Source organism: Sapajus apella, unplaced genomic scaffold (genome assembly GCF_009761245.1).
Source record: "Sapajus apella isolate SASKATOON/1434 unplaced genomic scaffold, GSC_monkey_1.0 scaffold26, whole genome shotgun sequence".
Classification (NCBI taxonomy): Eukaryota; Metazoa; Chordata; class Mammalia; order Primates; family Cebidae; genus Sapajus; species Sapajus apella.
The window spans coordinates 1,037,255-1,047,400 of NW_022436966.1; the positions used below are offsets into that span (position 1 = coordinate 1,037,255).

General features: G+C 37.1%; 1 protein-coding gene across 5 annotated transcripts in view; it reads left to right on the forward strand.

Annotated features, from left to right (window-relative positions):
• EXOC6B (exocyst complex component 6B) overlaps positions 1 to 10,146 on the forward strand; it is a 661,151-nt gene that overhangs the window by 164,763 nt on the left and 486,242 nt on the right. The window lies entirely within an intron of this gene.

Here is a 10,146-nt window from a genome sequence, read left to right on the forward strand (position 1 = left end):
AGGTTTCACCATCTTGGCCAGGCTGGTCTTGAACTCCTGACCTTGTGATCCACCTGCTCAGCCTCCCAAAGTGCTGGAATTACAGGCGTGAGCCACCACGCCTGGCCTGTTGCACACTGTTTTAACCATCATTGCTTCATGGTCTATTTTAACATCTGATATTTTTGTTTCCCTGTCATTATTCTTCAGTTCAAAATGTTTTGGGGCATTTTCAGGCATGTTAATCTATTTATTTATTTTATTTTCAACATTTCCTTAAAAAGTGTCACATTTCAAAAAACAATGATAAAACCTTCAAAGGGATTACATGATATTTCTAATTTAATTAGTGGATTAATTGATGTATTTACAATAGAGGCATCCTATCTAGGAACATGGTCTGTAACTTCATTTATTCTGACCTTCTTTAGGTCTATTTAGTTTTAGATTAAAATACTCTAAAAGAAATTACAGAAGTTTAAATGCAAGAGCTTTGCAAAATATCTCAGAGTTGGTTAACTTGCTCAATATGCTAAATTTGAAAAGCATTTTCTACTAAAAGTGCAATTTGTAATTTTGGTGATCATGCTTTTAATAGTTGTTTTAAATATGCTTATTGCCAGGCTTTGGATATTGGAGTTTCTATTTTTGGATTCTTATTTTGATTTGTTTTGTGTTTTACTGGAGTGCATCTTTGAATACAGGTACTTTTTCAGTAAATTTACATGAAATGGAATTTACATGAATGGAATTGTTTTAGAACCACTGTAAATCTGAAGACTTCTTTTTCTTTATTTCCCCTTCTTTCACAAGTAACAACTTTCTTAAATATAAAAATCTTATGCTACATGTTTTTACTCTTCAGAATGTATCTTCCTCCATTGTCTTTTGCATTTATGGTAGAAGTCTGAAGTCTCCTGATTTTTCTTTTTAGTTTGCCCTTTAAAAAAATCAATAAATTTAAGGAATTAAAAAAAATTCTTGATAGTTTTGAATAAGTTAGCATGCAGTTATTAATAGTATATATGCTTATAATTTTTAAATTGACCTCCATATTCCCCGTCTTTTGTGGTAGGTAATCATAGTTAGTTTTGCATAAACTATTTCTAGCATTTTAATAGCGTGATGACTAAAATCTGTTTACTTGTTTGAATGATTGATTCAGTAATTCTTGACACTGAATACGTGTCTCATGTAAGTTAGTAAACCATGATTGCTCTCCTAAGGAAAGGTATTAGCAGAAGTATGGTTAATTTGTGAAAGACTTGTACAGGTAGGATTTAGACTTGGTTCTATATGGGCTACAAATTTTCAAAAATATGTGTAAATAATGAGAATGAGTTAATTCTTTATTACTATTTGTGTATGATATTACATGTTTTCAATCAATATTCCTATCTTTTTATTGGAAAATATTTAACATAGTTCATGTAGAATAAAGCCTAAGAAAACATGTTCAGTTTTTCTCTTTAGTTAACCTATAAAATCATAAAGCCTACTAACTTGCTGAGAGATTTTTGCGGATGGAACATTTGTGGCAGTCTTAATGTATGGGTGATAATAGCTGTTGAGTATTGTATTTTTGGACTACAAATTTAAAATAGCTCTGGCATAAAGTTTTATCATCAGGAAAGGCAAAAAAGAAAGAAAAGATTCCTCATTCTCTTCTCTGTGCTCAGCATGTAAGAATTTTGCATACAATCCATAAAGCAAAAAAGGACACTTAGTTGTTCAATTTACCTCACTGGAGGAGTCAAATATAACAGGACAAAACCAGACTTAAACTTTACATATCAGTTTTGAAACCTAGGTCTCCCTCTTTTTTGCATCACAAAGTGTTGTTTATTTCCTTTGGGTTTCTTTTGTCTAACCCTGTATAAATTTGAGAGAAATTAGGAAACTAACTTGAGATTTGATATATACACCTTTTGAGAATAAGATGTTGGAAGACCGTTGTTAAAGATGTCTGTGTAGATTGAAAGCAGGAGAAAAATCTGATCTCTAAAAGCATTCCTTAAAATTCATTATATTATGCCATAATATGTTATTATGGCACAATAGTTTATTCCAAACCAGTGTACTTGTACCAGACCTACAACCATTTTGATGTTATTAATACTTAATATCCATTTAGATTCATTTGTAGCAGTGCTGTTATCATAGCTATGGAAGCTTGGTATATCCCATTGAAGCATATATATGGGAAAATATATATTTGATAAAACCTTTACTTAGAAGTTAGTTTCAAAAGTTAGGTATCAAATCAAGAACTTTGGTCCGTCAATTAATATTGTACCTCTTTTAGAGGTGTAATTTGGGGGCAAAATTAGATGATTTTTAGGTCTTTTTCAACTCGTCAGTATTTTCCCGCTCTAACATATTACTTTCTGGAAAACAGCAACAGGATTATAAAAGAGTAAGGTTTCCTTTTTTAAATTAAAGAATTATATATGTAACTGAGGTCTTACTATGTTGCCCAGGCTGTCCTTGAACTCCTGAGCTCAAGAGAGCCTACCACCTCAGCTTCTCAGAATGCTGAGATTGCAGGTGTAAGCCAGCATGCCTGGTCCTAATTTTTCCTTTTTTCTTTGTGATTATATATAAAACATATGCCTATTATATATTCTCTTATATAATTATAATTAGATATATATTGCCATATATTTTATATATAATAAGGTATTTTAACTATAGGTAAATTCATAAAAAAAGGAAAAATCACTCATAATATATAAAATCATTTATATATACATATATATTTATACAAGATGCTTTATAATTATATATGATGTATGTTGTTGATGGTGAATAGTTTTCTGACTAGTCGCTAAGTAGCCTCACTTATTTCCTCTCAAGATTTCAGAAATGTTATTCTTCATCTATTGAGAAATAACTAATGTCAGAATCTGAGACATTAATAATCAATATACAGAGAGCTATTTTTAGTGTAACATGAGCCTAGCAATGTTGACTTGAATGATCGATATGTATCCTATATAATCAGCAGAATGTAAGGTTTAGCTTTCTGTGCAGCTGCAGGAGACATATTTAATTAATACTGAAGCAATTATCTTGACAAGTAAATCAAACTCAATTAGATCTCAATTAGAACACTAACATTTTCTCAAATACTGTATGGTTGCCAGATGGTTAGACATTTTTTTGGTCTCCTTTCTCTTTCAAATGTTGACTTTCCCGCTACTGTGTTTATTAGGTATAATTACTCAAATTTTTTTTCTTATTTGGAGTGAGGGGAGTGGAATTAGAAATGTAATACATTATATATCGTAACTCTTTTACCTGGCGTTGTATGGTTTTATAGAAATTTAGGAAAGTAAAATGTTGGCTCATTTATAAAATTAATAAATTTGAAACTAGAGATCACAGGTTACTTAGGGAATTTTAGAAGGCATTTAATTCTTATCCCTAAGAGGGAGGCCAAATTATTATACTGGATTTATGTATCATTGTGTCATATGTATATCTTCTCTTTCAGTAGAATGGATGTCTAAATCTTTTTACACTCAGTAAAAAATGTAGGCATTCCAGCCACAAAGTGTTACTTAATGCTCACGAAATAAAAAACTATTGTATTAGGTTGGAGCGAAAGTAATTGCGGTTTTGCTGTTTTAATGGTGAAAACCACAATTACTTTTGTAACAACCAAATAGCATCTTTTACTAACCAATTAGTTATTCTTAGAGCAATTGTGTCTTCAGAGGTTTTCCTTTCAGGTCTTTTCAAAGGTGAACTCAATATCAGTTCATATCTGGCCACCTCACTTGTCTTTAATTTCCTGCTTTTTATTTGATTGTTCCCTCACAAATGAAGGTGGAGGGTAGTTTAGTGGAAGCAGTATTAAATCATGGATTAGAACTACAGGCTTTGTGTTCAGAATTTTGTGCCTGAATTCTGAGTCCTGGCTCTACTGTTTCCTAATAGTAAGGTTCTGAGCACAGAATTTAACTTTCATAATCTGCAGTTTAATCTAGCTCAAAGGGTAGTTGAAAGACTAAAACAGATAAAGCACAGATTACTTCATATAATTCCAGGTCCACAGTGACACTCAGATTAGGCTGTTTTATTGCTGTTATTGACTGGTTGATTCACTTTTTCTATGACTACTTGGGTAATACTAGTCTTTCGGTAACCTTAGGGTTCAAGATTTTTGTTTTTCTTTTTAAGAGATGGAGTCTCACCCAGGCTGGAGTGCAGTGCTGTTATCATAACTCACTGCAGCCTTGAAATCCTGGGCTTTTTTTTTTTTTTTTAAGTAACTGCCAAAATATTTTCCAGAGTAGATGTACTGTTTTACATTCCTATCAGCTATGTTGAAGGATCTGATTTCTCTGCATTCTCTGAAGCATTTGATTTTGCCATGTTGTAATAGCCATTCTGATAGGAATTGTAGTGATGTTGAACATCTTTTCATGTGCGTATCTGCCATTCCTATATTTCAGTAAATATATTTTTATGTCTTTTGCCTTTTTTTTTTTTTTTTTTTTGGTGAGATGAAGTCTCACTCTGTTACCTAGGCTGGAGTGCAGTGGTGCAATCTTGGCTCACTGCAACCTAAGCCTCTCAGGTTCAAATGGCTCTCCTGCCTCAGCTTCCTGAGTAGCTGGGACTACAGGTGTGTACCATCATGCCTGGTTAATTTTTTGTATTTTTAGTAGAGATGGGGTTTCACTGTGTTAGCCAGGAATCTGGTCTCCATCTCCTGACCTTGTGGTCCCTCCGCCTTGGCCTCCCAAAGTGCTGGGATTACAGGAGAGAGCCACTGCACCCGTCCTGTCCACTTTTTAATGGGGTTGTTTGTTCTTTTCTTGTAAGTTTGTTTAAGTTCCTTATAGATGCTGTATGTAAGATGCATAGTTTGCAAAACTTTTGCCCATTCTGTAGGTTGTCTGTTCACTTTGTTGATAGTTTCTTTTGCTGTGCAGCTCTTTTAGTTTAATTAGATCCTGTTTGTCATTTTTTGCTTTTGTTGCAATTGCTTTTGGCAGCTTCATAATGAAATCTTTTCCTGTTCCTATGTCCAGAATGGTATTGTCTAGGTTGTCTTTCAGAGTTTTGTTGTTGTTGTTGTTTTTTTTTTTTGGGAGACAGAGTTTTGCTTCTGTTGCCCAGGCTAGAGAGCAATGGCATGATGTCGGCTCACTGCAGCCTCTGCCTCCTTCCTCAGCCTCCCAAGTAGGTGGGATTACAGGCACTCGCCACCACACCTGGCTAATTTTTTGTATTTTTAGTAGAAATGGGATTTCTCCATGTTGGCCAGGCTGGTCTCAAACTCCTGACCTCAGGTAATCCACCCAACTCAGCCTCTCAAAGTGCTGGGATTACAGGTGTGAGCCACCACGTCCACCCGTCTTTCAGGGTTTTTATAGTTTTGGATTTTACATTTACGTCTTTAATCCATCTTGAATTGATTTTTGTATATGATGTAAGGAAGGGGTATCCAACTGGCTAGCTGGTTATCCCAGCAACTTTCATTGAATAGGAAATCCTTTCTTCATTGTTTTTGTCAGGTTTGTTGAAGGTCAGAATAGTTATAGGTATGTGAGTTATTTCTGAGTTCTCTGTTCTATTCCATTGGGCTATGTGTGTGTTTTTATACTAGTACCATGCTGTTTTGATTACTTTAGGCCTGTAATATAGTTTGAAGTCAGGTAGTATGATGCCTCCGGCTTTGTTCTTTTTGCTTAGAATTGCCTTGGCTATTTGGGCTCTTTTTTGGTTCCATGTGAATGTTAAAATGGCTTTTTTTTTTTTTTGAGTGCTGTGAAGAATGTCAATGGTAGTTTAAAAGGAATAGCATTGAATCTATAAGTTGCTTTGGGCAGTATTGCCATTTTAATGATATTGATTCTTTCTATTTATGAGCATAGAATGCTTTTTTATTTGTTTGTGTCATTACTGATTTTGTTGAGAAGTTGTTTTGTAGTTCTCCTTGTAAAGATCTTTCACCTCCCTGGTGAACTGTATTCTTGGGTAGTTTATTTTTGTGTGTGGCAGTTGTGAATGGGATTGCATTCCTGATTTGGCTCTCAAGTTGATGGTTGTTGCTGTATAGGAATGGTAGTGATTTTTGCACGTTGATTTTGTATCCTGAGGATTTGCTAAAGTTTATCAGCTTAAGAAGCTTTTGGGCTGTGACTATGGGGTTTTCTAGATACAAGTTGATGTCATCTACAAACAGGACAAGTTTGACTTCCTGTTTTCCTATTTAGATGCTCTTTATTTCTTTCTCTTACCTGATTGCCCTGGCCAGGACTTCCAATACTATATTTAATAGAAGTAGTGAGAGAGGACATTCTTATCTTGTGCATGTTTTCATGGGAATGCTTCCAGCTTTTGCCCATTTCATATTACATTGACTGTGGGTTTGGCTTTTATGATTTTGAGCTATGTTCCTTCAATATCTAGCTTATTGAGAGTTTTTAACATGAAGCAAAGTTGAATTTTATTGAAAGCCTTTTTTGCACCTATTGAGATAATCATGTAGTTTTTGTTTTCTTTTGTTTTTTGAGACAGAGTCTTGCTCTGTTGCCCAGGCTGGAGTACGGTGTCACAACCTCAGCTCACTATAACCTCTGTCTCCTAGGTTCGAGCGATTTTTGTTCCTCAGCCTCCTGAGTAGCTGGAATTACAGGTGCATGCCATTACATCTGGCTAATTTTTATATTTTTGGTAGAGATGGGTTTCACTATGTTGATTAGGCTAGTCTTGAACTCCTGACGTCAAGTTATCTGGCCTCTCAAATGGCTGGGATTATAGCCACCACATCCAGCTATCATGTGGTTTTTGTCTTTAGTTCTGTTTATGTGATGAATCATATTTATTGATGTGCATATATTGAACCAACCTTGCATCCCAGGGATAAAGCCTACATGATCATGGTGGATAAGCTTTTTGATGTGCTACTGTGTTCAGTTTGTGAGTATTTTGTTGAGGATTTTTGTATCAATGTTCATGAAGGATATTGACATGAAGTTTTCTTTTTTTGTTGTGTCTCTGCCAGATTTTGGTATCAGGATGATGGTGACCTCATAAAATGATCTCATACTGAGGTCTTCTCAATGTTTTTGAATAGTTTTAGCAGGAATGGTACCAGCTTTTCTTTGTACATCTAGTAGAATTCAGCTGTGAATCCATCCGGTCTTTGGCTTTTTTTTTTTTTTTTGGTTGGTAGGCTATTTATTACTGATTCAATTCCAGACCTCAGTGTTGGTCTGTTTAGGGATTCAATTTCTTCCTGGTTCTGTCTTGGGAGGGTGTATATGTCCAGGAATTTATCCATTTCTTGTAGCTTTTCTAGTTATATGCATAGAAGTGTTCATAATATTCTCTGATATTTATTTGTGTTTCTGTGGGGTCAATGGTAATATCCTCCTTGTCATTTGTGATTATGTTTATTTGAATCTTCTTTCTTTTCTTCTTTTTTAGCCTAGCTAGCGGTCTATTTATTTTATTAAGTTTTTCAAAAAACCAGCTCCTAGATTCATTGATCTTTTCAATAGTTTTTTGTGTCTCAGTCTCCTTCAGTTCATCTCTCATTTTGGTTATTTCTTGTGTTCTGCTAAATTTGGAATTAGTTTTTTCTTGGTTCTCTAGTTCTTTTAGTTGTGATATTAAGTTGTTACATTGAGATTTTTAAAAACTTTTTGATGTGGTCATTTAGTGCTATAAACTTCCCTGTTAACACTGCCTTAGCTCTGTCCCAGAGATTCTGGTACGTTGTATTTTTGTTCTCATTTGTTTTAAAGAACTTCTTGATGTCTGCCTTAATTTCATTATTCATCCAAATGTTATTCAGAGCCTCAGCTCTATGAGATCAGTTACCATCTTTTCTATACTGGCTGTTTGTCTCTTGGCTCCTGCGTTCTTTTTTCCATGATTTTTAGTTTCCTTAGTTTGGGTTTCAACATACTCCTGTAGCTCAGTGATCTTTGCTCCTATCCATATTCTAAATTCTATTTTTGTCATGTCAGCCATCTCAGCCCAGATCAGAACCCCTGCTTGAGAGGTGATGCCATTGTTTGGAGGAAAGACAGCACTCTGGCTTTTTGAGTTGTCAGGGTTCTTGTGCAGATTCTTTCTCATCCTGTGGGCTTATCTTCCTTCAATTCCTGACCCTGCTGACCTTTGGATGGGTTTTTTTCTTTTAATCTATTGATGCCCTTGAGAGTTTGATTGTGGTATAAGGTGAATTTAGCTGACTGGCTTCATTTCTGGAAGATTTTAGGGGGCCAACACTCAGGTCCCAGCTCCTGGACTCTGTGCTCTAATTCTGAGGGACTTGTATTAGGTTCTTTTTTTCTCTGGCTCTTCAAGGTTAGGAATCCACTATGTTGGGGAGGGGACCTGATGTGCTCCCGGGCCACTGGTAACTACAATGTGATAAGTGGTGTCAGTCACAGTGTTTGATAGTATAGTGACAGTACGATTTGTCTTTGTTTGTGCATGACAGTAGCAGCAGCAGCAGCAGTAGCTATAGCTGTGGCAAACTGCTAGTGGGTGCCAGGGTGTCTGCCTCCATGCCGGCAGTCACCAGAGTGGCAGAAGCAGTGCAGTTTGGGGAAGTACAGGGCCCTCAATGGCAACTGTGTGCAGTCATGTTGGAGGTGGTGTTGGATCAGGGGCAGGGTGCTGGCAGGTACATTTCTGGGTTCCTTCTCTATGCCTAGCAAGCAGGAGTGGTCACTCAGTGTAGGGGAGGATGTGCCATTCTCTTCGCAGTGTTAGTGCAAGAATGGAGCACTAGTAGGGTCATGGCTGTCTTGCTCTGTGTCTGCCAAGACTGTGTCTACAACCTGGTTGGCAGGGGAACACTGTACTTAGGTGTGCTTTTGTGGCAAGGAAAGCAACACTCACCTTTGCAGACACCACCAGCGAAGCAATGTGGGGAGCTGCTGTGGGCCCAGAGGAAGCTGCAGTATGGGGTGGGAGACTGTGAGATGGTGCAGGGCCCTAGGGGTTGCCCCATTGGAGCTCTTTGCTGGTCAGACACTGTCTGCCAGTATGGAAACTATGGTATAGGCCCACAGGGCACCTGAGGATGCCCTGCAAGCAGGCATGGCCATGATGGGAGAGGGCAGCAGACCAAGGGGTGCCCAGGTTAGTCTGGCCCTGTTTGATGGTTAAGACCACCCTGCAGAGTTCAGGGCACCTAGGGCTAAAGTCTTCTATGGAAGCAAGTTGAGCCTAGGGGGATGGCCATTCTTGGCCATGCTTCACTACAGACAGTCTTGCACCAAACCCTCTGGGCTTCACATCAGTTGACTTGCTGCCCCTTCCATTTCTCTAAGCAGCTCTTGCTGCTAATTTGAGTGTCTGTGATGGTTGAGGGGTCTCCTCTTGCCAGGTTTCCAGAGATCCATGAGGAGAACAGGTTGCTTCTTTCCAGTTCAACTCACCCATTCTCCCAGGGCTGTTGTGGGCCAGGAGTAAGTCTCATGTAGGGCTCCCAGCTTTCTCCCCCTCCAGCCCAGCTTCTGTGTCTTTCCCTCTGTCCACTCTCGGTACCCTCCCTCAGAAGATCTGTTAGGAGTACACCAGTTACCTTGGTTCCTTGGTAGGAGCTATTCCACCTTGTTGCTTCTAGTCAGCCATCCTGCTGTCCCCTCCAGGACACTTGTTATTACCGCTTCCATCTCATTACTTGTTATTGGTCTGTTCAGGTTTTGGATTTCTTCATTATTCAACCCTGGTAAGTTTACATCTAGGAATGCATCCATGTCTTTTAAGTTTTCCAATTTATCAACATATAGTTACTTAAAGTAGTCTCTAGTGATCCTTTGAATTGCTGCCATAGTGATTGTAATGTTTCCTTTTTCTTCTCTGATTTTATCTATTTGGACCGTCTCTCTATTTTTCTTAGTCAGGATAAAGGTTTGTTGATTTTATCTTTTCAGAAAACCAAGTTTTCGTTTCATTGAATCTTTGTATCGTTTTATTTCAAGTTCTTATATTTCTGTTTTTATTTTTTATTTTCTACTGATTTTGAGTTTTATTCACTCTTGCTTTTTTGGTTCTTTAAGATCCATGGTTAGATTTTTTGTTGGAAGTTTTTCTGCTTTTTTGATATACTACTTTTGCTATAAACTTTCTGTTCAGTACTACTTTTGCTGTATCCCAGAAGTTTTGGTATGTTATATTTCCATTATC